The 25,162-nt window shown below is 56.4% G+C and overlaps 1 long non-coding RNA gene and 8 other non-coding genes across 9 annotated transcripts; 7 read left to right on the top strand and 2 right to left on the bottom strand.

Moving 5' to 3' along the window:
- Window positions 1-6,469: 6,469 nt before the first annotated feature.
- TRNAI-AAU (transfer RNA isoleucine (anticodon AAU)) lies at window positions 6,470-6,543 on the top strand. The gene has a single exon. It is a non-coding gene; the product is annotated as a tRNA-Ile (tRNA).
- A 2,720-nt stretch (window positions 6,544-9,263) lies between these two features.
- TRNAI-AAU (transfer RNA isoleucine (anticodon AAU)) lies at window positions 9,264-9,337 on the top strand. Its single transcript has one exon. It is a non-coding gene; the product is annotated as a tRNA-Ile (tRNA).
- A 2,729-nt stretch (window positions 9,338-12,066) lies between these two features.
- Window positions 12,067-12,140, top strand: TRNAI-AAU (transfer RNA isoleucine (anticodon AAU)). Its single transcript has one exon. It is a non-coding gene; the product is annotated as a tRNA-Ile (tRNA).
- Window positions 12,141-14,290: 2,150 nt separating this feature from the next.
- LOC127057878 (uncharacterized) lies at window positions 14,291-18,847 on the top strand. The gene is made up of 3 exons (XR_007776212.1): window positions 14,291-14,384; window positions 17,196-17,227; window positions 18,830-18,847. It is a non-coding gene; the product is annotated as an uncharacterized LOC127057878 (long non-coding RNA).
- Window positions 17,466-17,538, bottom strand: TRNAA-CGC (transfer RNA alanine (anticodon CGC)). The gene has a single exon. It is a non-coding gene; the product is annotated as a tRNA-Ala (tRNA).
- A 220-nt stretch (window positions 18,848-19,067) lies between the features above and the next one.
- Window positions 19,068-19,140, bottom strand: TRNAA-CGC (transfer RNA alanine (anticodon CGC)). Its single transcript has one exon. It is a non-coding gene; the product is annotated as a tRNA-Ala (tRNA).
- A 111-nt stretch (window positions 19,141-19,251) lies between these two features.
- Window positions 19,252-19,325, top strand: TRNAI-AAU (transfer RNA isoleucine (anticodon AAU)). The gene has a single exon. It is a non-coding gene; the product is annotated as a tRNA-Ile (tRNA).
- A 2,737-nt stretch (window positions 19,326-22,062) lies between these two features.
- Window positions 22,063-22,136, top strand: TRNAI-AAU (transfer RNA isoleucine (anticodon AAU)). The gene has a single exon. It is a non-coding gene; the product is annotated as a tRNA-Ile (tRNA).
- Window positions 22,137-24,863: 2,727 nt separating this feature from the next.
- On the top strand, window positions 24,864-24,937 carry TRNAI-AAU (transfer RNA isoleucine (anticodon AAU)). The gene has a single exon. It is a non-coding gene; the product is annotated as a tRNA-Ile (tRNA).
- The last annotated feature ends 225 nt before the right edge of the window (window positions 24,938-25,162 follow it).

Genomic DNA, 25,162 nt, shown 5'->3' with positions numbered 1-25,162 from the left:
CCTGGTCTCCTACTTTGAAGGAACGCTCTCTGGTATGTTTATCATACCAGGCCTTTTGCTCTTCCTAAGCATCCTTTAGGTTTTCTTTAGCAAGGGCTAAAGAGTGTCGGAGGGTGCTTTGTAGGTTGCTTACAAAGTCTAGAATGTTAGTTCCTGGAGAAGGCATAAACTCCTCCCGTTGCTGCTTCACCAACTGTAAAGGCCCCTTAACCTCATGGCCATACACAAGTTCGAATGGTGAAAACCCAAAACTGAGATGTGGTACAGCCCTGTAAGCAAAAAGCAACTGCTGCAACACTAGTTCCAATCATTGGAGTGTTCATTTAAGAATTTACGTATCATGGCCCCCAAAGTTCCATTAAACCTCTCCACCAGGCCATTGGTTTGATGGTGGTAAGGGGTGGCAACCAAGTAATTCACCCCATGAGCTTCCCACAGACTTTTCATGGTCCCTGTCAGGAAATTAGTTCCTGAATCTGTAAGGATGTTGGAGGGCCAACCTACCCTGGCAAAAATGTCTGTTAAGGCCTGGCACACAGTTTTAGCCCTGGTGTTGCTTAGATCTACTGCTTCCAGCCATCGGGTAGCAAAGTCCACGAAAGTCAGTATGTACTGCTTTCCTCTGGGTGTCTTTTTTGGGAAAGGACCCAGAATATGCACAGCTACTCGCTGAAATGGGACCTCAATTATGGGGAGTGGCTTGAGAGGGGCTTTGACCTGGTCTTGGGGCTTTCTCACTCTTTGGCACACCTCACAAGACCAGACATAATTAGCAACGTCCTTGCCCATCCCCTCCCAGTGGAAGGACTTCCCCAACCTGTCTTTGGTTCTGTTCACCCCAGAATGGCCACTGGGATGATCATGGGCTAAGCTTAAGAGCTTCCCCCGGTACTTAGTTGGAACCACCAACTCTTTTTGAGGATGTCAGTCTTCCTGGTGTCCACCAGAAAGAGTCTTGTTGTATAAAAGTCCTTGTTCTACAACAAATCGGGATCGGTTAGAAGAGCTGAGAGGCGGTGAGGTGCTCCGTGCCGCCGCCCAAGCTTTCTGAAGGCTGTCATCTGCTTCCTGCTCAGTTTGGAACTGTTCCCTTGAGGCTGGAGACACCAGTTCTTCCTTAGACTGTGGACTTGGGCTTGGTCCCTCTGGAAGCGATGTAGGTGATGGGGTTGTTTTCGTTGATGGTGAACTGCTTTCTGCTGGTGCACTATGCGAGATTTCAGGCTCTGGCTGAGCCTCTCGGGTAGGGTTGTCTGCTGCTTCTGCCAGTTCAGGCCCGCTGGTGCCCTCTGGCGTTGGGGTTGGAGATGGGTTTGCAAGCGCTGGTGTCAGTGCTGGCAACGGTTCTGGTGCTGTTTGTTTTTCCAGTTCCGGTTCTGGGACTGGATGCACTGTGGCTGTTGCAGTCATTGGCAGGGCATCCGGGTCCACTACCTCTGTCTGGGCCTCTGGTAACACAGATGGGGCCCTTGTGGACGTCTCAGGAACAGGGATGGGTCTGGAAGCTTGCTTGGCTTGGCTGCGTGTAACCATCCCCACCCTCTTAGCCTGCTTCACCTGGTTGGCCAAGTCTTCCCCCCAGTAGCATGGGTATGGGATAATTGTCATAGACTGCAAAATCCACAGTCCTGACCAGCCCTTGTACTGGACAGGCAGTTCAGCTGTAGGCAAGTTTACAGATTTTGACATGAATGGGTAAATTGTCACTTGGGCCTCTGGGTTGATGAATTTGGGGTCCACTAAGGATTAGTGGATAGCTGACACTTGTGCCCCCATGTCTGTCCATGCGATAACCTTCTTTCCGCCCACTCTCAAGGTTTCCCTTTGCTCCAAGGGTATTTGAAAGGCATCTGGGCCTGGGGATCCTTGGTGTGATGGTGGTGTAATGAACTGTACTCGGTTGGGGTTCTTGGGGCAGTTGGCCTTTATATGTCCCAGTTCATTACATTTAAAACATCACCCAGTTGACTGGTCACTAGGCCGAGGTGGGTTGCTGGAGACTGGTGAGGTGGGACAATAGGGTGTCTGGGGCTTTCCTTGGATTGTAAGTGGGGTCTTGGTTTGCCCTTGGTGATAGGGTTTATTTTCGGTTTGCCCCTGTGATATTTGCTCCCTTTGCTAGTAGCTTTTTTCTTTTCTGCCACTTCCACCCATCTGGCTCCAATCTCCCCCGCTTCGGTTACAGTTTTGTGCTTCCCATCTAGGATGTACCTTTCTATTTCCTCAGGAACACCCTCTAAGAACTGTTCCATTTGTATTAGGAGGGACAGCTCTTCCAGAGAGTTAACATTTGCTCCTGATAACCAGGCATTCCAATTCTTTCCAATGTGGTAGGCGTCTCAGCTAAATGACACATCTGGTTTCCACCTTAGGGCTCTGAACTGCAGACGGGCATGCTCAGGTGTTAGCCCCATTCTGATTCTGGCCTTGGTTTGAAAATGTTCATAATCGTTCATGTGTTCCTTAGGCATTTCATCCGCCACCTCTGCTAAGGGTCCACTGAGCTGTGGCCTCAGCTCTATCATGTACTGGTCTGTAGAGATGTTGTACCCATGGTGTCATAACATTTCTTCCCAGATCTGGACCTTAGTGTCCAAAATATGGGTGTTAGCATGAAAACCTCCAAGCTTAGTTACCAGCTTGGACCTGGTATCGCTGCCACCAGCCAGGAATTATACAGTGCCTAGCTCACTGTGGTCTCCCCAAAACCTTCCCTGGGGGACCCCCAGACGCAGATTCCTTGAGTCTCACAACAAAGGGAAATAAACAATTTCCCTTCCCCCTCCTCCCCTCCAGGTGTTCCATCCCTGAGTTCCTGGAGAGATATACAGATTCAAGCTCCGTGAATCTAAACAAAGGGATTCCACCCTCTTTACCTCCTCCCAGATTTCCCCGCCCTGGGGACCCTAGGATACTCCCTGCTTCAAGTCCTTGAAACACAAGTACGGAGAGATCTAATCTCTCTCCCCCTCACCCAGAGGGTATGCAAAGTCAGGCTTAGGAAATCTAACACAAAGAGATTTTCCCCCTCCCTTCGTTTCTTAGCCTTAACCGGTGAAAAACACTCAAACAGGTCTTAAAAAGAAAGCTTTATATAAAAAGAATGAAAAAGGACATAAAATGGTCTCTGTATTAAGGTGACAATATACAGGGTCAATTGCTTAAAAGAAAAATGAATAAACAGTCTTATCCAAAAAGAATACACTCCAGCAACTACACACATGTAAATACAAAAAAAAACAATATAAACCTGTTGTCTTACTATCCTTGTACTTACAACTTGGAAACAGAAGATTAGGAAGCCTGGAGATTCCTGTGGTCACTCTGAGAGCCGAGAAAAGAACAGACCAAGAACAAAGGACTCACATCCAAAACTTCCCTCCACCCAGATTTGAAAAAGTGTTTTTTCCTGATTGGTCCTCTGGTCAGGTGTTGTTGTTACCCCTTTCCAGGTGAAAGAGACATTAACCCTTAGCTATCTGTTTATGACACATGGCAAGTCCTTTCAAAAATTTCTAAAAAGGCCTCAGTATCATCACCTGCCTTGTAGGTGGGGAATCTCCTGGGATGGGGAACAGTACCTGGAGAAGGGTTGTTAGGGTTGGCTGTTCCATCCTGCTTAGCCTTTTCTAATTCCAGGGCCTCCCTCTGGAGCTCCAAAGCCCTCCGGTGGTCAGCCTCTTTGGCTTTTTCTTCTCTTTCTTTCATCTCCATCTCTTTCTCTCTCATCTCTAGCTCTTTTTGTTTCATCTCCATAGTTCTCCTGTGGTCAGCCTCTTTGGCTTTCTCTTTGGCATCCAGTCTAGCCAGTTCCTGTTTAACTGCTTCCTTGGTGCTCATTTTTTCTGCTTTCTTGTGCTGGCCACACTACCTCTGCAGCTTACTGACTGGGATGCTTCAACTCAGGGCTGCATGGTTAACAGAGATTTTCTAACTAGCTATACCCGAGAGATAGAAAGAAAGAAAACAATCCAACTTTTAAATGCCTTTTGCTGGCTGACTCCTGGCTCACAGCTTGAAGCCTCATTAAAAACTTAACACTTCTGCATTCAGGCTCCTTTCCAAGCAGCTAGAAAGGAGAGGAAAAAAATATCCTACTGGTTTTCGGTTCCTAAAAATCCCACCACTGCCACCATATCAAGGTTTTTCCCACCACTTTGAACTTTAGGGTACAAAAACTGGGGACCTGCCTGAACACTTTTAAGCTTAAATACGAGCTTAAATCTGGTACGCTGCCACCAGCCAGAATTTAGTGTCTGGCACACTTTCTATTCCCCCAAAACCTTCCCTGGGTAACCCAGATCCAAACCCCTTGGGTCTGAAAACAAGGAGAAATTAACCATCTCCTTCCTTTTCCCCGCCAGAAATCCCCCTTCCTGTGTTGTCTTGAGAGGCTTCCCACCAATCCAAACTCCTTGGATCTTAAAAGAAGGAAAAATCAATCAGGTTCTTAAAAAGAAAGCTTTTAATTAAAGAAAGAAAAAGTAAAAATTATCTCTGTAAACTCAGTATGGAAAATGCTTTACAGGGTCCTCAGAATCATATAGATCAGAAGGACATCCCTCCTAGCCTTAGATTGAAAGTTACAGCAAACAGAGGTAAAAATCCTTCCAGCAAAAGAAACATTTACAAGTTAAGGAAACAAACATCAGACTAATCCGCCTTGCCAGGCTACTACTTACAATTTTGAAACATGAAAAACTGATTCAGAGAGATCTGGAGAATCTGGAATGACGTCCCGTCCCTCTCAGTCACGAGAGCAAACACCAAACCGAAAAAAAGCTCAATAAAGACTTCCTTCCACCAAGATTTGAAAGTATCTATTGGTCCTCTGGTCAGGTGTCAGCCAGGTTTACTGAGCTCCTTAATCCATTACAGGTAAAAGAGACATTAACCCTTAAACATCTGTTTCTGAAACACGTAGACACCAGGGCAACACCTTGAGAAGCTTCCCGTGGCTTGCCTAGTTCAGCTTGTCAGAGTGTGGCACTCATGGAGGCAAGATGGTGCAGAGGAGCCCTTGTGGGCCTGGGGAGGATGGCTTTTGATTTTTAGGCCTGACCGCTACAGGCAGCAAGGCCAAAAGTCAGATGGCCGGCTCTCCCACCCTCCACGCTCATCAGGAGCCCTTAGTCGGCAGGCTTGGAGAATGCGGGCATCGCCCCCCACTACCTCTCGCGTGCAATGCGAGCGCTCTGCCGCTTGAGCTTCTTCCCCACAGCTGGCCTGACTCTCAGGCACCGGGCAAAAAAAGGCAAGGGCTCTGTGGCCTTAAGCAGAACACAGCCTGAGATGGAGGGCGGAAGGGAGGGGCTACTCAGAGCTGGGGAAGGGGCTCCGAGTCCCAGCCACGCGCCTAGGCACAAACACCAACGCTCCCTCCCTGCAGTGTGTCTGGGGTGAGAGTTAGCCCCTGAAACAAGCACCAAACTTCAGAAGACAACGAACGCAGGGATAGTTCACTTGATGATTGCCTGCCCTGGCCATTGCCTCTGAAGCACCTGGCATGGGCTGCTGTCAGAAGACGTCATCCTGGCCTACATGGACCAATGGTCTCACCCAGGAGGGCCGTTCTTATCTTCACCACTTTCCTCTAACCCAAGCAAAGCCAGGAGCAGGCCCAGCTCAGCAACTCTAGCAGGCTCCCCGGCCCCTGGCCCAGCATACAGCAAAACGACCCTGCCTCCGCCAGGATAGACACCCACCGACTCACTCTTCCAGACCAACGCAGCCCTTCCCCGCTTTGGCTCTCTCCAAGCAGGCTGCGTGCTCTGCTCTGCTCTGCTCCCCGGCTGCCATGCTGCCTGAGATCAGCAGGCTGCGTGGTCTCACGGTCTCAGCTGAGCTGGTATCACGTGCCACCCCACCCATCTCCTCATTCCCTTCGTGGACCCCTGCGATGTGAGTCATTCTGTATTTGAGTGGCTCTCCCTCCTGGCCAATGAGCTTGGCGTAGACTAGCAGGGAGGGAGGAGGAAAGGGATCGTGCTCCAGTCAGAACTCAGCAAGGAAGGCCAAGGTCCTCAACTAGAGCAGAGCAGAGCAGGCTGGAGAAGGTGTGTATGGATCTGACTACTTTTCCCATGCTCTTCCATTTGAGCTAACTTAGCCAAGCTGTCTCCAGCCTCCCAGTCAGCGCAAGAGGGAGAAGAGCCAGGGAGGAAGAGCTTTGTGCTCCGCAAGGGCTGGCTTTTTGGGAGGCCAAGCGGGGAGAGGGATGAAGGCCACTGGAGGAGCTCAGCCGGCTGAGTTGTCCATGACCTCCAAAAGAAGGCCCCTTCACGCTGGAGAATGCGGGCATTGATCCTGCTGCTTCTCGCATGCGAAGCGAGCAATCTACCACTTGAGCTAATTCCCCTGCCTTGGCAGCAAGGGGCTTGATCCATCCATTCGATAATGGAGGCCACATTGTCCCCGCGCCAGCCGGTGACTCCTTCCAAATGGGTCAGACAAGCAAAGGATAGCTATAGGCTGGCTAGCTCAGCTGGTTAGAGCATGGTGCTAATAATGCCAAGGTCATGGGTTCAAGCTCCATGCTGGCCACTCCAGGTGTGGTATAGAGAGGGTGGCTTCTGCTCTTTTGGCTGACTGCTAGGGCTGGCAGAGGCCAAAACCAGGTGGGCTGGAAGCAGGCGAGAGCCCTCATGGGCGAAGGGACCGGCCCACGAGGTGCTGGGCAGGAGGAGGCTCTGGACACCTGATTGCCTCCTCGCTCCACCTGCTGCCTGAAAGGGACTTGGACCCGGGGAGGAGAAGGCTGAGCCTGGCCGGCTGCCTTCCAGGCTCCTAGGAGACGAGGCTTCAGCTGCCCGCCTGCCAAGCCAAAATCGCAGGCCTGCCGGCTCGCCCCCATTCTCCGCAGGGGGTTGACCTGATGGTCCGAATTCTTGCCGGCCGCCAGCTCCACCCAAATGTACCCGAGACCGGATCCCGCTCCTCAGCCCAAGCCACAGAGGAAGGCTTAATACTCGGCACCCCAACCTAGGCCAGAGGCTTCACACTCCGCCTGCGCAGGGTGACCTTTGGGACTTCCCTCGACCCCATCCTCCCACCGCCCACAGCCACACCCCCCAAGCCCACACTCCAGCCCACACCTCAGACACGAAGGAGCAGGAGGACCACTCCCACCCGGGGCACCACCACTCTAAGTCAGCTTCACTTGCTTTCTCTTCTACCCCTTTCCTCCCAAATTATGCGCGCCTCACAGTAGCCGGCCCTGGGACACAGGGAAGACGCAGGCACGGCACCCTGACTAGCGCAAGCCAAACGCCCATACCGAGAGTTGAGCACAGGCTCTTGAGGCACTGGAGGAAACCCATGCAGACGCACTGACGGAGCTAAGCTTTACGTCCGAGGGCCCTAGCTGTGCAGAAAGCCAACTTTCTTCTGAAAAAGACTCCTCTTTCGGCTCACCTTCCAACCTTTCACACGCCTCCAAATGGGAAAACACACACACAGAAACACCCAAACGGTCCTAAAGCTCCCAGTCCAAAAAGAAAAGAAAGAAAAAGACTTCTAAATGGCCACCCTGCCAGAATTCTACAGCTCCGCAAGTGAAACCCCTGGGAGGGACATTACACACAAAAGGGTATGGAAAGCTGCCCAAATTGAGATGATGTGGAAAGCTACAGACCCATCGCTACTCCTACTCTGCACACTTCTTGCAACAGCTGAGGAACGTCCAGGAGCTTTTCGCATCCAAGCCCACACCAGGGGAACACCTTGAGACGCTTCCCGTGGCTTGTCTAGTTCAGCTGGTCAGAGCGTGGCTCTCATGGAGGCAAGATGGTGCAGAGGAGCCCTTGTGGGCCTGGAGAGGATGGCTTTTGATTTTTCGGCCTCACCGCTACGGGCAGCAAGGCTAAAAGTCAGATGACCGGCTCTCCCACCCACCACGCTCATCAGGAGCCCTTAGTCGGCAGGCTTGGAGAATGCGGGCATCGCCCCCCACTACCTCTCGCGTGCAATGCGAGCGCTCTGCCGCTTGAGCTTCTTCCCCACAGCTGGCCTGACTCTCAGGCACCGGGCAAAAAAAGGCAAGGGCTCTGTGGCCTTAAGCAGAACACAGCCTGAGATGGAGGGCGGGGGGAGGGGCTACTCAGAGCTGGGGAAGGGGGTCCGAATCTCAGCCACGCGCCTAGGCACAAACACCAACGCTCCCTCCCTGCAGTGTGTCTGGGGTGAGAGTTAGCCCCTGAAACAAGCACCAAACTTCAGAAGACAACGAACGCAGGGATAGATCACTTGATGATTGCCTGCTCTGGCCTTTGCCTCTGAAGCACCTGGCATGGGCTGCTGTCAGAAGACGTCATCCTGGCCTAGATGGACCAATGGTCTCACCCAGGAGGGCCGTTCTTATCTTCACCACTTTCCTCTAACCCAAGCAAAGCCAGGAGCAGGCCCAGCTCAGCAACTCTAGCAGGCTCCCCGGCCCCTGGCCCAGCATACAGCAAAACGACCCTGCCTCCGCCAGGATAGACACCCACCGACTCACTCTTCCAGACCAACGCAGCCCTTCCCCGCTTTGGCTCCCTCCAAGCTGGCTGCGTGCTCTGCTCTGCTCTGCTTCCCCGCTGCCATGCTGATTGAGATCAGGAGGCTGCGTGGTCTCACGGTCTCAGCTGAGCTGGTATCACGTGCCACCCCGCCCATCTCCTCATTTCCTTCGTGGACCCCTGCGATGTGAGTCATTTTGTATTTGAGTGGCTCTCCCTCCCGGCCAATGAGCTTGGCGTAGACTAGCAGGGAGGGAGGAGGAAAGGGATCGTGCTCCAGTGAGAGCTCAGCAAGAAAGGCCCAGGTCCCCCACTAGAGCAGAGCAGAGCAGAGCAGAGCAGAGCAGGCTGGAGAAGGTGTGTATGGATCTGACTACTTTTCCCATGCTCTTCCATTTGAGCTAACTTCCCCAAGCTATCTCCAGCCTCCCAGTCAGCTCAAGAGGGGGAAGGGCCAGGGAGGAAGAGCTTTGTGTTCCGCAAAGGCTGGCTTTTTGGGAGGCCAAGCGGGGAGAGGGATGGAGGCCACTGGAGGAGCTCAGCCGGCTGAGCTGTCCATGGCCTCCAAAAGAATGCCCTGGCGCTCGAGAATGCGAGCATTGATCCCGCTGCCTCTCGCATGCGAAGCGAGCGCTCTACCACTTGAGCTAATTCCCCTGCCTTGGCAGCAAGGGGCTTGATCCATCCATTCGATAACGGAGGCCACATCGTCCCCGCCCCAGCCGGTGACTCCTTCCAAAAGGGTCAGGCAAGCAAGGGCTTCCTGTAGGCTGGTTAGCTCAGCTGGTTAGAGCGTGGCGCTAATAGCGCCAATGTCATGAGTTCAAGACTCATGCTGGCCATTCTGGGTGCAATATGGAGAGGGTGTCTTCTCCTCTTTTGACTGACTGCTAGGGCTGGCAGAGGCCAAAACCAGGTGGGCTGGGAGCAGGCGAGAGCCCTGATGGGCGAAGGGACCGGCCTGCGCAGGTGCTGGGCAGGAGGAGGCTCTGGACACCTCCTTTCCTCCCCTACCTGGCCTCCTTGCTCCACCTGCTGCATGAAAGGGACTTGGGCCTGGGGAGGAGAAGGCTGAGCCTGGCCGGCTGCCTTCCAGGCTCCTAGTAGATGAGGCTTCAGCTGCTCGCCCGTGAAGCCAAAATGGCAGGCCTGCCGGCTCGCCCCCATTCTCCGCAGGGGGTTGACCTGATGGCCCGAATTCGTGCCAGCCGCCAGCTCCACCCAAATGTACCCGAGACCGGATCGCGCTCCTCAGCCCAAGCCACAGAGGAAGGCTTAATACTCGGCACCCCAACCTAGGCCAGAGGCTTCACACTCCGCCTGCGCAGGGTGACCTTTGAGATTTCCCTCGACCCCATCCTCCCACCGCCTACAGCCACAGCCCCCAAGCCCACACTCCAGCCCACACCTCAGACACGAAGGAGCAGGAGGACCACTCCGACCCAGGGCACCACCACTCTAAGTCAGCTTCACTTGTTTTCTCTTCTACCCCTTTCCTCCCAAATTATGCGTGCTTCACGGTAGCCGGCCCTGGGACACAGGGAAGACGCAGGCACGGCACTCTGACTAGCGCAAGCCAAACGCCCATACCGAGAGTTGAGCACAGGCTCTTGAGTCACTGGAGGAAACCCATGCAGACGCACTGACGGAGCTAAGCTTTACATCCAAGGGCCCTACCTGTGCAGAAAGCCAACTTTCTTCTGAAAAAGACTCCTCTTTCAGCTCACGTTCCAACCTTTCACACGCCTCCAAATGGGAAAACACACACACAGAAACACCCAAACTGTCCTAACGCTCCCAGTCCAAAAAGAAAAGAAAGGAAAAGACTTCTAAATGGCCACCCTGCCAGAATTCTACAGCTCCGCAAGTGAAACCCCTGGGAGGGACATTACACACAAAAGGGGAATGGAAAGCTGCCCAAATTGAGATGATGTGGAAAGCTACAGCCCCATCGCTACTCCTACTCTGCACACTTCTTGCAACAGCTGATGAACGTCCAGGTGCTTTTCGCATCCAAGCCCACACCAGGGGAACACCTTGAGACGCTTCCCGTGGCTTGTCTAGTTCAGCTGGTCAGAGCGTGGCTCTCATGGAGGCAAGATGGTGCAGAGGAGCCCTTGTGGGCCTGGGGAGGATGGCTTTTGATTTTTCGGCCTGACCGCTACGGGCAGCAAGGCCAAAAGTCAGATGGCCGGCTCTCCCACCCACCAGGCTCATCAGGAGCCCTCAGTCGGCAGGCTTGGAGAATGCGGGCATCGCCCCCCACTACCTCTCGCGTGCAATGCGAGCGTTCTGCCGCTTGAGCTTCTTCCCCACAGCTGGCCTGACTCTCAGGCACCGGGCAAAAAAAGGCAAGGGCTCTGTGGCCTTAAGCAGAACACAGCCTGAGATGGAGGGCGGGGGGGAGGGGCTACTCAGAGCTGAGGAAGGGGGTCCGAGTCCCAGCCACGCGCCTAGGCACAAACACCAACGCTCCCTCCCTGCAGTGTTTCTGGGGTGAGAGTTAGCCCCTGAAACAAGCACCAAACTTCAGAAGACAACGAACGCAGGGACAGATCACTTGATGATTGCCTGCTCTGGCCATTGCCTCTGAAGCAGCTGGCATGGGCTGCTGTCAGAAGACGTCATCCTGGCCTAGATGGACCAATGGTCTCACCCAGGAGGGACGTTCTTATCTTCACCACTTTCCTCTAACCCAAGCAAAGCCAGGAGCAGGCCCAGCTCAGCAACTCTAGCAGGCTCCCCGGCCCCTGGCCCAGCATACAGCAAAACGAACCTGCCTCCGCCAGGATAGACACCCACCGACTCACTCTTCCAGAACAACGCAGCCCTTCCCCGCTTTGGCTCTCTCCAAGCAGGCTGCGTGCTCTGCTCTGCTCTACTCTGCTCCGCTTCCCGGCTGCCATGCTGATTGAGATCAGGAGGCTGCGAGGTCTCACGGTCTCAGCTGAGCTGGTATCACGTGCCACCCCGTCCATCTCCTCATTCCCTTCGTGGACCCCTGCGATGTGAGTCATTCTGTATTTGAGTGGCTCTCCCTCCCGGCCAATGAGCTTGGCGTAGACTAGCAGGGAGGGAGGAGGAAAGGGATCGTGTTCCAGTGAGAGCTCAGCAAGAAAGGCCCAGGTCCCCCACTAGAGCAGAGCAGGCTGGAGAAGGTGTGTATGGATCTGACTACTTTTCCCATGCTCTTCCATTTGAGCTAACTTAGCCAAGCTGTCTCCAGCCTCCCAGTCAGCGCAAGAGGGAGAAGAGCCAGGGAGGAAGAGCTTTGTGCTCCGCAAGGGCTGGCTTTTTGGGAGGCCAAGCGGGGAGAGGGATGAAGGCCACTGGAGGAGCTCAGCCGGCTGAGTTGTCCATGACCTCCAAAAGAAGGCCCCTTCACGCTGGAGAATGCGGGCATTGATCCTGCTGCTTCTCGCATGCGAAGCGAGCAATCTACCACTTGAGCTAATTCCCCTGCCTTGGCAGCAAGGGGCTTGATCCATCCATTCGATAACGGAGGCCACATTGTCCCCGCGCCAGCCGGTGACTCCTTCCAAATGGGTCAGACAAGCAAAGGATAGCTATAGGCTGGCTAGCTCAGCTGGTTAGAGCATGGTGCTAATAATGCCAAGGTCATGGGTTCAAGCTCCATGCTGGCCACTCCAGGTGTGGTATAGAGAGGGTGGCTTCTGCTCTTTTGGCTGGCAGAGGCCAAAACCAGGTGGGCTGGAAGCAGGCGAGAGCCCTCATGGGCGAAGGGACCGGCCCACGAGGTGCTGGGCAGGAGGAGGCTCTGGACACCTGATTGCCTCCTCGCTCCACCTGCTGCCTGAAAGGGACTTGGACCCGGGGAGGAGAAGGCTGAGCCTGGCCGGCTGCCTTCCAGGCTCCTAGGAGACGAGGCTTCAGCTGCCCGCCTGCCAAGCCAAAATCGCAGGCCTGCCGGCTCGCCCCCATTCTCCGCAGGGGGTTGACCTGATGGTCCGAATTCTTGCCGGCCGCCAGCTCCACCCAAATGTACCCGAGACCGGATCCCGCTCCTCAGCCCAAGCCACAGAGGAAGGCTTAATACTCGGCACCCCAACCTAGGCCAGAGGCTTCACACTCCGCCTGCGCAGGGTGACCTTTGGGACTTCCCTCGACCCCATCCTCCCACCGCCCACAGCCACACCCCCCAAGCCCACACTCCAGCCCACACCTCAGACACGAAGGAGCAGGAGGACCACTCCCACCCGGGGCACCACCACTCTAAGTCAGCTTCACTTGCTTTCTCTTCTACCCCTTTCCTCCCAAATTATGCGCGCCTCACAGTAGCCGGCCCTGGGACACAGGGAAGACGCAGGCACGGCACCCTGACTAGCGCAAGCCAAACGCCCATACCGAGAGTTGAGCACAGGCTCTTGAGGCACTGGAGGAAACCCATGCAGACGCACTGACGGAGCTAAGCTTTACGTCCGAGGGCCCTAGCTGTGCAGAAAGCCAACTTTCTTCTGAAAAAGACTCCTCTTTCGGCTCACCTTCCAACCTTTCACACGCCTCCAAATGGGAAAACACACACACAGAAACACCCAAACGGTCCTAAAGCTCCCAGTCCAAAAAGAAAAGAAAGAAAAAGACTTCTAAATGGCCACCCTGCCAGAATTCTACAGCTCCGCAAGTGAAACCCCTGGGAGGGACATTACACACAAAAGGGTATGGAAAGCTGCCCAAATTGAGATGATGTGGAAAGCTACAGACCCATCGCTACTCCTACTCTGCACACTTCTTGCAACAGCTGAGGAACGTCCAGGAGCTTTTCGCATCCAAGCCCACACCAGGGGAACACCTTGAGACGCTTCCCGTGGCTTGTCTAGTTCAGCTGGTCAGAGCGTGGCTCTCATGGAGGCAAGATGGTGCAGAGGATCCCTTGTGGGCCTGGAGAGGATGGCTTTTGATTTTTCGGCCTGACCGCTACGGGCAGCAAGGCTAAAAGTCAGATGGCCGGCTCTCCCACCCACCACGCTCATCAGGAGCCCTTAGTCGGCAGGCTTGGAGAATGCGGGCATCGCCCCCCACTACCTCTCGCGTGCAATGCGAGCGCTCTGCCGCTTGAGCTTCTTCCCCACAGCTGGCCTGACTCTCAGGCACCGGGCAAAAAAAGGCAAGGGCTCTGTGGCCTTAAGCAGAACACAGCCTGAGATGGAGGGCGGGGGGAGGGGCTACTCAGAGCTGGGGAAGGGGGTCCGAATCTCAGCCACGCGCCTAGGCACAAACACCAACGCTCCCTCCCTGCAGTGTGTCTGGGGTGAGAGTTAGCCCCTGAAACAAGCACCAAACTTCAGAAGACAACGAACGCAGGGATAGATCACTTGATGATTGCCTGCTCTGGCCTTTGCCTCTGAAGCACCTGGCATGGGCTGCTGTCAGAAGACGTCATCCTGGCCTAGATGGACCAATGGTCTCACCCAGGAGGGCCGTTCTTATCTTCACCACTTTCCTCTAACCCAAGCAAAGCCAGGAGCAGGCCCAGCTCAGCAACTCTAGCAGGCTCCCCGGCCCCTGGCCCAGCATACAGCAAAACGACCCTGCCTCCGCCAGAATAGACACCCACCGACTCACTCTTCCAGACCTACGCAACCCTTCCCCGCTTTGGCTCCCTCCAAGCTGGCTGCGTGCTCTGCTCTGCTCTGCTTCCCCGCTGCCATGCTGATTGAGATCAGGAGGCTGCGTGGTCTCACGGTCTCAGCTGAGCTGGTATCACGTGCCACCCCGCCCATCTCCTCATTTCCTTCGTGGACCCCTGCGATGTGAGTCATTTTGTATTTGAGTGGCTCTCCCTCCCGGCCAATGAGCTTGGCGTAGACTAGCAGGGAGGGAGGAGGAAAGGGATCGTGCTCCAGTGAGAGCTCAGCAAGAAAGGCCCAGGTCCCCCACTAGAGCAGAGCAGAGCAGAGCAGGCTGGAGAAGGTGTGTATGGATCTGACTACTTTTCCCATGCTCTTCCATTTGAGCTAACTTCCCCAAGCTATCTCCAGCCTCCCAGTCAGCTCAAGAGGGGGAAGGGCCAGGGAGGAAGAGCTTTGTGTTCCGCAAAGGCTGGCTTTTTGGGAGGCCAAGCGGGGAGAGGGATGGAGGCCACTGGAGGAGCTCAGCCGGCTGAGCTGTCCATGGCCTCCAAAAGAATGCCCCGGCGCTCGAGAATGCGAGCATTGATCCTGCTGCCTCTCGCATGCGAAGCGAGCGCTCTACCACTTGAGCTAATTCCCCTGCCTTGGCAGCAAGGGGCTTGATCCATCCATTCGATAACGGAGGCCACATCGTCCCCGCCCCAGCCGGTGACTCCTTCCAAAAGGGTCAGGCAAGCAAGGGCTTCCTGTAGGCAGGTTAGCTCAGTTGGTTAGAGCGTGGTGCTAATAGCGCCAATGTCATGAGTTCAAGACTCATGCTGGCCATTCTGGGTGCAATATGGAGAGGGTGTTTTCTCCTCTTTTGACTGACTGCTAGGGCTGGCAGAGGCCAAAACCAGGTGGGCTGGGAGCAGGCGAGAGCCCTGATGGGCGAAGGGACCGGCCTGCGCAGGTGCTGGGCAGGAGGAGGCTCTGGACACCTCCTTTCCTCCCCTACCTGGCCTCCTTGCTCCACCTGCTGCATGAAAGGGACTTGGGCCTGGGGAGGAGAAGGCTGAGCCTGGCCGGCTGCCTTCCAGGCTCCTAGTAGATGAGGCTTCAGCTGCTCGCCCGTGAAGCCAAAATGGCAGGCCTGCCGGCTCGCCCCCATTCTCCGCAGGGGGTTGACCTGATGGCCCGAATTCGTGCCAGCCTCCAGCTCCACCCAAATGTACCCGAGACCGGATCGCGCTCCTCAGCCCAAGCCACAGAGGAAGGCTTAATACTCGGCACCCCAACCTAGGCCAGAGGCTTCACACTCCGCCTGCGCAGGGTGACCTTTGAGATTTCCCTCGACCCCATCCTCCCACCGCCTACAGCCACAGCCCCCAAGCCCACACTCCAGCCCACACCTCAGACACGAAGGAGCAGGAGGACCACTCCGACCCAGGGCACCACCACTCTAAGTCAGCTTCACTTGTTTTCTCTTCTACCCCTTTCCTCCCAAATTATGCGTGCCTCACGGTAGCCGGCCCTGGGACACAGGGAAGACGCAGGCACGGCACTCTGACTAGCGCAAGCCAAACGCCCATACCGAGAGTTGAGCACAGGCTCTTGAGTCACTGGAGGAAACCCATGCAGACGCACTGACGGAGCTAAGCTTTACATCCAAGGGCCCTACCTGTGCAGAAAGCCAACTTTCTTCTGAAAAAGACTCCTCTTTCAGCTCACGTTCCAACCTTTCACACGCCTCCAAATGGGAAAACACACACACAGAAACACCCAAACTGTCCTAACGCTCCCAGTCCAAAAAGAAAAGAAAGGAAAAGACTTCTAAATGGCCACCCTGCCAGAATTCTACAGCTCCGCAAGTGAAACCCCTGGGAGGGACATTACACACAAAAGGGGAATGGAAAGCTGCCCAAATTGAGATGATGTGGAAAGCTACAGCCCCATCGCTACTCCTACTCTGCACACTTCTTGCAACAGCTGATGAACGTCCAGGTGCTTTTCGCATCCAAGCCCACACCAGGGGAACACCTTGAGACGCTTCCCGTGGCTTGTCTAGTTCAGCTGGTCAGAGCGTGGCTCTCATGGAGGCAAGATGGTGCAGAGGAGCCCTTGTGGGCCTGGGGAGGATGGCTTTTGATTTTTCGGCCTGACCGCTACGGGCAGCAAGGCCAAAAGTCAGATGGCCGGCTCTCCCACCCACCAGGCTCATCAGGAGCCCTCAGTCGGCAGGCTTGGAGAATGCGGGCATCGCCCCCCACTACCTCTCGCGTGCAATGCGAGCGTTCTGCCGCTTGAGCTTCTTCCCCACAGCTGGCCTGACTCTCAGGCACCGGGCAAAAAAAGGCAAGGGCTCTGTGGCCTTAAGCAGAACACAGCCTGAGATGGAGGGCGGGGGGGAGGGGCTACTCAGAGCTGAGGAAGGGGGTCCGAGTCCCAGCCACGCGCCTAGGCACAAACACCAACGCTCCCTCCCTGCAGTGTTTCTGGGGTGAGAGTTAGCCCCTGAAACAAGCACCAAACTTCAGAAGACAACGAACGCAGGGACAGATCACTTGATGATTGCCTGCTCTGGCCATTGCCTCTGAAGCAGCTGGCATGGGCTGCTGTCAGAAGACGTCATCCTGGCCTAGATGGACCAATGGTCTCACCCAGGAGGGACGTTCTTATCTTCACCACTTTCCTCTAACCCAAGCAAAGCCAGGAGCAGGCCCAGCTCAGCAACTCTAGCAGGCTCCCCGGCCCCTGGCCCAGCATACAGCAAAACGAACCTGCCTCCGCCAGGATAGACACCCACCGACTCACTCTTCCAGAACAACGCAGCCCTTCCCCGCTTTGGCTCTCTCCAAGCAGGCTGCGTGCTCTGCTCTGCTCTACTCTGCTCCGCTTCCCGGCTGCCATGCTGATTGAGATCAGGAGGCTGCGAGGTCTCACGGTCTCAGCTGAGCTGGTATCACGTGCCACCCCGTCCATCTCCTCATTCCCTTCGTGGACCCCTGCGATGTGAGTCATTCTGTATTTGAGTGGCTCTCCCTCCCGGCCAATGAGCTTGGCGTAGACTAGCAGGGAGGGAGGAGGAAAGGGATCGTGTTCCAGTGAGAGCTCAGCAAGAAAGGCCCAGGTCCCCCACTAGAGCAGAGCAGGCTGGAGAAGGTGTGTATGGATCTGACTACTTTTCCCATGCTCTTCCATTTGAGCTAACTTCCCCAAGCTGTCTCCAGCCTCCCAGTGAGCGCAAGAGGGAGAAGGGCCGGGGAGGAAGAGCTTTGTGCTCTGCAAGGGCTGGCTTTTTGGGAGGCCAAGCGGGGAGAGGGATGGAGGCCACTGGAGGAGCTCAGCCGGCTGAGCTGTCCATGGCGTCCAAAAGAAGGCCCGGTCGCTTCCTTGGCGCTGGAGAATGCGGGCATTGATCCCGCTGCCTCTCGCATGCGAAGCGAGCGCTCTACCACTTGAGCTAATTCCCCTGCCTTGGTAGCAAGGGGCTTGATCCATCCAAAGGGGAATGGAAAGCTGCCCAAATTGAGATGATGTGGAAAGCTACAGCCCCATCGCTACTCCTACTCTGCACACTTCTTGCAACAGCTGAGGAACGTCCAGGTGCTTTTCGCATCCAAGCCCACACCAGGGGAACACCTTGAGACGCTTCCCGTGGCTTGTCTAGTTCAATTGGTCAGAGCGTGGCTCTCATGGAGGCAAGATGGTGCAGAGGAGCCCTTGTGGGCCTGGGGAGGATGGCTTTTGATTTTTCGGCCTGACCGCTACGGGCAGCAAGGCCAAAAGTCAGATGGCCGGCTCTCCCACCCACCACGCTCATCGGGAGCCCTTAGTCGGCAGGCTTGGAGAATGCGGGCATCGCCCCCCACTACCTCTCGCGTGCAATGCGAGCGCTCTGCCGCTTGAGCTTCTTCCCCACAGCTGGCCTGACTCTCAGGCACCGGGCAAAAAAAGGCAAGGGCTCTGTGGCCTTAAGCAGAACACAGCCTGAGATGGAGGGCGGGGGGGAGGGGCTACTCAGAGCTGGGGAAGGGGGTCCGAGTCCCAGCCACGCGCCTAGGCACAAACACCAACGCTCCCTCCCTGCAGTGTGTCTGGGGTGAGAGTTAGCCCCTGAAACAAGCACCAAACTTCAGAAGACAACGAACGCAGGGATAGATCACTTGATGATTGCCTGCTCTGGCCATTGCCTCTGAAGCACCTGGCATGGGCTGCTGTCAGAAGACGTCATCCTGGCCTAGATGGACCAATGGTCTCACCCAGGAGGGCCGTTCTTATCTTCACCACTTTCCTCTAACCCAAGCAAAGCCAGGAGCAGGCCCAGCTCAGCAACTCTAGCAGGCTCCCCGGCCCCTGGCCCAGCATACAGCAAAACGAACCTGCCTCCGCCAGGATAGACACCCACCGACTCACTCTTCCAGAACAACGCAGCCCTTCCCCGCTTTGGCTCTCTCCAAGCAGGCTGCGTGCTCTGCTCTGCTCTGCTCTGCTCCGCTTCCCGGCTGCCATGCTGATTGAGATCAGGAGGCTGCGTGGTCTCACGGTCTCAGCTGAGCTGGTATCACGTGCAACCCCGCCCATCTCCTCATTCCCTTCGTGGACCCCTGCGATGTGAGTCATTCTGTATTTGAGTGGCTCTCCCTCCCGGCCAATGAGCTTGGCGTAGACTAGCAGGGAGGGAGGAGGAAAGGGATCGTGCTCCAGTGAGAGCTCAGCAAGAAAGGCCCAGGTCCCCCACAAGAGCAGAGCAGGCTGGAGAAGGTGTTTATGGATCTGACTACTTTTCCCATGCTCTTCCATTTGAGCTAACTTCCCCAAGCTGTCTCCAGCCTCCCAGTGAGCGCAAGAGGGAGAAGGGCCGGGGAGGAAGAGCTTTGTGCTCCGCAAGGGCTGGCTTTTTGGGAGGCCAAGCGGGGAGAGGGATGGAGGCCACTGGAGGAGCTCAGCCGGCTGAGCTGTCCATGGCGTCCAAAAGAAGGCCCTGTCGCTCCCTTGGCGCTGGAGAATGCGGGCATTGATCCCGCTGCCTCTCGCATGCGAAGCGAGCGCTCTACCACTTGAGCTAATTCCCCTGCCTTGGCAGCAAGGGGCTTGATCCATCCATTCGATAATAGAGGCCACATCGTCCCCGCGCCAGCCGGTGACTCCTTCCAAAAGGGTCAGGCAAGCAAGAGCTTCCCGTAGGCCGGCTAGCTCAGCTGGTTAGAGCGTGGTGCTAATAACGCCAAGGTCATGGGTTCAAGCCCCATGCTGGCCACTCCGGGTGCGGAATGGAGAGCTTGGCTTCTGCTCTTTTGGCTGACTGCTAGGGCTGGCAGAGGACAAAACCAGGTGGGCTGGGAGCAGGCGAGAGCCCTGGTGGGCGAAGGGACCGGCCCGCGAGGCGCTGGGCAGGAGGAGGCTCTGGACACCTCCTTTCCTCCCCTCCCTGGCCTCCTCGCACCACCTGCTGCCTGAAAGGGACTTGGGCCCGGGGAGGAGAAGGCTGAGCCTGGCCGGCTGCCTTCCAGGCTCCTAGGAGACGAGGCTTCAGCTGCCCGCCCGCGAAGCCAAAATCGCAGGCCTGCCGGCTCGCCCCCATTCTCCGCATGGGGTTGACCTGATGGCCCGAATTCTTGCCGGCCGCCAGCTCCACCCAAATGTACCCGAGACCGGATCCCGCTCCTCAGCCCAAGCCACAGAGGAAGGCTTAATACTCGGCACCCCAACCTAGGCCAGAGGCTTCACACTCCGCCTGCGCAGGGTGACCTTTGGGACTTCCCTCGACCCCATCCTCCCACCGCCCACAGCCACACCCCCCAAGCCCACACTCCAGCCCACACCTCAGACACGAAGGAGCAGGAGGACCACTCCCACCCGGGGTACCACCACTCTAAGTCAGCTTCACTTGCTTTCTCTTCTACCCCTTTCCTCCCAAATTATGCGTGCCTCACGGTAGCCGGCCCTGGGACACAGGGAAGACGCAGGCACGGCACTCTGACTAGCGCAAGCCAAACGCCCATACCGAGAGTTGAGCACAGGCTCTTCAGGCACTGGAGGAAACCCATCCAGACGCACTGACGGAGCTAAGCTTTACGTCCAAGGGCCCTACCTGTGCAGAAAGCCAACTTTCTTCTGAGAAAGACTCCTCTTTCGGCTCACCTTCCAACCTTTCACACGCCTCCAAATGGGAAAACACACACACTGAAACACCCAAACGGTCCTAACGCTCCCAGTCCAAAAAGAAAAGAAAGGATAAGACTTCTAAATGGCCACCCTGCCAGAATTCTACAGCTCCGCAAGTTAAAACCCTGGGAGGGACATTACACACAAAAAGGGAATGGAAAGCTGCCCAAATTGAGATGATGTGGAAAGCTACAGCCCTATCGCTACTCCTACTCTGCACACTTCTTGCAACAGCTGAGGAACGTCCAGGTGCTTTTCGCATCCAAGCCCACACCAGGGGAACACCTTGAGACGCTTCCCGTGGCTTGTCTAGTTCAGCTGGTCAGAGCGTGACTCTCATGGAGGCAAGATGGTGCAGAGGAGCCCTTGTGGGCCTGGGGAGGATGGCTTTTGATTTTTCGGCCTGACCGCTACGGGCAGCAAGGCCAAAAGTCAGATGGCCGGCTCTCCCACCCACCACGCTCATCAGGAGCCCTTAGTCGGCAGGCTTGGAGAATGCGGGCATCACCCCCCACTACCTCTCGCGTGCAATGCGAGCTCTCTGCCGCTTGAGCTTCTTCCCCACAGCTGGCCTGACTCTCAGGCACCGGGCAAAAAAAGGCAAGGGCTCTGTGGCCTTAAGCAGAACACAGCCTGAGATGGAGGGCGGGGGGGAGGGGCTACTCAGAGCTGGGGAAGGGGGTCCGAGTCCCAGCCACGCGCCTAGGCACAAACACCAACGCTCCCTCCCTGCAGTGTGTCTGGGGTGAGAGTTAGCCCCTGAAAGAAGCACCAAACTTCAGAAGACAACGAACGCAGGGATAGATCACTTGATGATTGCCTGCTCTGGCCATTGCCTCTGAAGCACCTGGCATGGGCTGCTGTCAGAAGACGTCATCCTGGCCTAGATGGACCAATGGTCTCACCCAGGAGGGCCGTTCTTATCTTCACCACTTTCCTCTAACCCAAGCAAAGCCAGGAGCAGGCCCAGCTCAGCAACTCTAGCAGGCTCCCCGGCCCCTGGCCCAGCATACAGCAAAACGAACCTGCCTCCGCCAGGATAGACACCCACCGACTCACTCTTCCAGAACAACGCAGCCCTTCCCCGCTTTGGCTCTCTCCAAGCAGGCTGCATGCTCTGCTCTGCTCTGCTCTGCTCCGCTTCCCGGCTGCCATGCTGATTGAGATCAGGAGGCTGCGTGGTCTCACGGTCTCAGCTGAGCTGGTATCACGTGCCACCCCGCCCATCTCCTCATTCCCTTCGTGGACCCCTGCGATGTGAGTCATTCTGTATTTGAGTGGCTCTCCCTCCCGGCCAATGAGCTTGGCGTAGACTAGCAGGGAGGGAGGAGGAAAGGGATCGTGCTCCAGTGAGAGCTCAGCAAGAAAGGCCCAGGTCCCCCACAAGAGCAGAGCAGGCTGGAGAAGGTGTGTATGGATCTGACTACTTTTCCCATGCTCTTCCATTTGAGCTAACTTCCCCAAGCTGTCTCCAGCCTCCCAGTGAGCGCAAGAGGGAGAAGGGCCGGGGAGGAAGAGCTTTGTGCTCCGCAAGGGCTGGCTTTTTGGGAGGCCAAGCGGGGAAAGGGATGGAGGCCGCTGGAGGAGCTCAGCCGGCTGAGCTGTCCATGGCGTCCAAAAGAAGGCCCTGTCGCTCCCTTGGCGCTGGAGAATGCGGGCATTGATCCCGCTGCCTCTCGCATGCGAAGGGAGCGCTCTACCACTTGAGCTAATTCCCCTGCCTTGGCAGCAAGGGGCTTGATCCATCCATTCGATAACGGAGGCCACATCGTCCCCGCGCCAGTCGGTGACTCCTTCCAAAAGGCTCAGGCAAGCAAGGGCTTCCTGTAGGCTGGCTAGCTCAGCTGGTTAGAGCGTGGTGCTAATAGCGACAAGGTCATGGGTTCAAGCCCCATGCTGGCCACTCCGGGTGCGGAATGAAGAGCTTGGCTTCTGCTCTTTTGGCTGACTGCTAGGGCTGGCAGAGGCCAAAACCAGGTGGGCTGGGAGCAGGCGAGAGCCCTGGTGGGCGAAGGGACCGGCCCGCGAGGCGCTGGGCAGGAGGAGGCTCTGGACACCTCCTTTCCTCCCCTCCCTGGCCTCCTTGCTCCACCTGCTGCCTGAAAGGGACTTGGGCCCGGGGAGGAGAAGGCTGAGCCTGGCCGGCTGCCTTCCAGGCTCCTAGGAGACGAGGCTTCAGCTGCCCGCCCGCGAAGCCAAAATCGCAGGCCTGCCGGCTCGCCCCCATTCTCCGCAGGGGGTTGACCTGATGGCCCGAATTCTTGCCGGCCGCCAGCTCCACCCAAATGTACCTGAGACCGGATCCCGCTCCTCAGCCCAAGCCACAGAGGAAGGCTTAATACTCGGCACCCCAACCTAGGCCAGAGGCTTCACACTCCGCCTGCGCAGGGTGACCTTTGGGACTTCCCTCGACCCCATCCTCCCACCGCCCACAGCCACACCCCCCAAGCCCACACTCCAGCCCACACCTCAGACACGAAGGAGCAGGAGGACCACTCCCACCCGGGGCACCACCACTCTAAGTCAGCTTCACTTGCTTTCTCTTCTACCCCTTTCCTCCCAAATTATGCGTGCCTCACGGTAGCCGGCCCTGGGATACAGGGAAGACGCAGGCACGGCACTCTGACTAGCGCAAGCCAAACGTCCATACCGAGAGTTGAGCACAGGCTCTTGAGGCACTGGAGGAAACCCATCCAGATGCACTGACGGAGCTAAGCTTTACGTCCAAGGGCCCTACCTGTGCAGAAAGCCAACTTTCTTCTGAAAAAGACTCCTCTTTCGGCTCACCTTCCAACCTTTCACACGCCTCCAAATGGGAAAACACACACACTGAAACACCCAAACGGTCCTAACGCTCCCAGTCCAAAAAGAAAAGAAAGGAAAAGACTTCTAAATGGCCACCCTGCCAGAATTCTACAGCTCTGCAAGTGAAACCCCTGGGAGGGACATTACACACAAAAGGGGAATGGAAAGCTGCCCAAATTGAGATGATGTGGAAAGCTACAGCCCCATCGCTACTCCTACTCTGCACACTTCTTGCAACAGCTGAGGAACGTCCAGGTGCTTTTCACATCCAAGCCCACACCAGGGGAACACCTTGAGACGCTTCCCGTGGCTTGTCTAGTTCAGCTGGTCAGAGCGTGACTCTCATGGAGGCAAGATGGTGCAGAGGATCCCTTGTGGGCCTGGAGAGGATGGCTTTTGATTTTTCGGCCTGACCGCTACGGGCAGCAAGGCCAAAAGTCAGATGGCCGGCTCTCCCACCCACCACGCTCATCAGGAGCCCTTAGTCGGCAGGCTTGGAGAATGCGGGCATCGCCCCCCACTACCTCTCGCGTGCAATGCGAGCGCTCTGCCGCTTGAGCTTCTTCCCCACAGCTGGCCTGACTCTCAGGCACCGGGCAAAAAAAGGCAAGGGCTCTGTGGCCTTAAGCAGAACACAGCCTGAGATGGAGGGCGGGGGGGGAGGGGCTACTCAGAGCTGGGGAAGGGGGTCCGAGTCCCAGCCACGCGCCTAGGCACAAACACCAACGCTCCCTCCCTGCAGTGTGTCTGGGGTGAGAGTTAGCCCCTGAAACAAGCACCAAACTTCAGAAGACAACGAACGCAGGGATAGATCACTTGATGATTGCCTGCTCTGGGCATTGCCTCTGAAGCACCTGGCATGGGCTGCTGTCAGAAGACGTCATCCTGGCCTAGATGGACCAATGGTCTCACCCAGGAGGGCCGTTCTTATCTTCACCACTTTCCTCTAACCCAAGCAAAGCCAGGAGCAGGCCCAGCTCAGCAACTCTAGCAGGCTCCCCGGCCCCTGGCCCAGCATACAGCAAAACGACCCTGCCTCCGCCAGGATAGACACTCACCGACTCACTCTTCCAGACAAACGCAGCCCTTCCGCGCTTTGGCTCTCTCCAAGCAGGCTGCGTGCTCTGCTCTGCTCTGCTCTGCTCCGCTTCCCGGCTGCCATGCTGATTGAGATCAGGAGGCTGCGTGGTCTCACGGTCTCAGCTGAGCTGGTATCATGTGCCACCCCGCCCATCTCCTCATTCCCTTCGTGGACCCCTGCGATGTGAGTCATTCTGTATTTGAGTGGCTCTCCCTCCCGGCCAATGAGCTTGGCGTAGACTAGCAGGGAGGGAGGAGGAAAGGGATCGTGCTCCAGTGAGAGCTCAGCATGAAAGGCCCAGGTCCCCCACTAGAGCAGAGCAGGCTGGAGAAGGTGTTTATGGATCTGACTACTTTTCCCATGCTCTTCCATTTGAGCTAACTTCCCCAAGCTGTCTCCAGCCTCCCATTGAGCGAAAGAGGGAGAAGGGCCGGGGAGGAAGAGCTTTGTGCTCCGCAAGGGCTGGCTTTTTGGGAGGCCAAGCGGGGAGAGGGATGGAGGCCACTGGAGGAGCTCAGCCGGCTGAGCTGTCCATGGCCTCTAAAAGAAGGGCCCGTCACTCCAGAATGCGGGCATTGATCCCACTGCCTCTCGCATGCGAAGCAAGTGCTCTACCACTTGAGCTAATTCCCCTGCCTTGTCAGTAAGGTGCTTAATCCATCCATTTGATAACGGAGGCCACATCGTCCCCGCACCAGCCGGTGACTCCTTCCAAAAGGCTCAGGCAAGCAAGGACTTCCTGTAGGTTGGCTAGCTCAGCTGGTTTGAGCGTGGTGCTAATAACGCCAAGGTCATGGGTTCAAGCCCCATGCTGGCCACTCCGGGTGTGGGATGGAGAGGGTGGCTTCTGCTCTTTTGGCTGACTGCTAGGGTGGACAGAGGCCAAAACCAGGTGGGCTGGGAGCAGGCGAGAGCCCTGGTGGGCGATGGGACCGGCCCGCGAGGCGCTGGGCAGGAGGAGACTCCGGAAACCTCCTTGCCTCCTCGCTCCACCTGCTGCCTGAAAGGGACCTGGGCCCGGGGAGGAGAAGGCTTCCCGTAGG

This window comes from Gopherus flavomarginatus, chromosome 1, assembly GCF_025201925.1.
Source record: "Gopherus flavomarginatus isolate rGopFla2 chromosome 1, rGopFla2.mat.asm, whole genome shotgun sequence".
Lineage (NCBI taxonomy): Eukaryota > Metazoa > Chordata > Testudines > Testudinidae > Gopherus > Gopherus flavomarginatus.
This window is presented reverse-complemented; position numbering and strand designations above follow the sequence as displayed.